Source organism: Amblyomma americanum, chromosome 1 (assembly GCF_052857255.1).
Source record: "Amblyomma americanum isolate KBUSLIRL-KWMA chromosome 1, ASM5285725v1, whole genome shotgun sequence".
Taxonomy (NCBI): Eukaryota; Metazoa; Arthropoda; class Arachnida; order Ixodida; family Ixodidae; genus Amblyomma; species Amblyomma americanum.
The window spans coordinates 533,713,772-533,714,927 of NC_135497.1; positions in this window are offsets into that span (position 1 = coordinate 533,713,772).

Sequence of the window (1,156 nt, forward strand, 5' to 3'; positions counted from 1 at the left end):
ATTTACCTCTGTCACCTCTTTCTGTCGGGAGTTCCGGAGCCACCCGCAGTGTCTCTTTCGTCCGCAACAATAGACGACAAGCAAAAGAATCTGACGCGGGCCGCAATCAAGGAAGGCGAAGAGAGACCGCGGAGACGCTGCCGATGCTGCTGCTGGGGCGCTGGGTGCGACAGCCGGAAACTGCAAACCGAACGCCAGCAGATGTCGTGTTCATAGGCGGGGCCCAGTCCCATACCTGTTTTCTTTATTTTTTCTGGTGCCCCGCGTGTACTTGTTGAGGGGGAGAGGGGGAGCGTAATTTTTAATCTTCTATATCTTGGTTGCAGTGGTGGAACTGGCAACTGTCTTCTAGTAGCAGCTTTTGTAGCAGAAGAAATCGCAGTTTGTAGCAGCAATTCCAAGTTTTGTAGCAGGAAAAATGAAATTTTGCAGCAGATATTTGAGCTTTTGTAGCAGGTTTCACAGCAAAATTTCATGTCTCGAAACACTTAAATAAAGAAGGCTTGTTTTATTTCAGAACAACCAACTGCTCAGGTGTTTATGACGACCATAGCCATGCAATTAAAACAAGCCTCAAGCCCAAATTCAGTCTAAAGTGCCGTCCTTTCCTTAAAAAGCCCCAAAAATAAGCAAACAAACAAACAAAACAAAGCCGTTTTTATTCAGAGGGAAGCCATAACGAGATATGCAACAAAGCTATAAAAAATAATACCAATCTTAAAACTGCAAATTTAAGGTACTATTTCTTCTCTTTCCTTGATGACTCCAGCTCAAACAGCACCGCTACGAGCTTTTCCTGTCCATTCTTCAGAAGGGCTTGCAACATCTGCAAAATTTTGACTTGACGCCTTTTGCGAAAAGCAGCTCAGCATTGGTGATCATATTCCTGGCCAGCTTGGTCTTCGTTCTGACCTCTTTTCTGGGCGTCCTTGTACCGTACATCAGCCTTCTTTTGCTTGTTTTGCACGTGTCACTTCTGCTGCATCTGCCTTTAACCACTGCAGCTGTCACTGCCGCGAGCTTTCACCGCTCTGATTAATCGTTGTGTCATAGGAATGGCAGCTGGATTTCGGCCGAAATGCTAGGAATATGTCATTACAGACCTAAGCCCAATTACACTTTGTATTGAAAAGGACGATCGATCTCTCTGCACTCC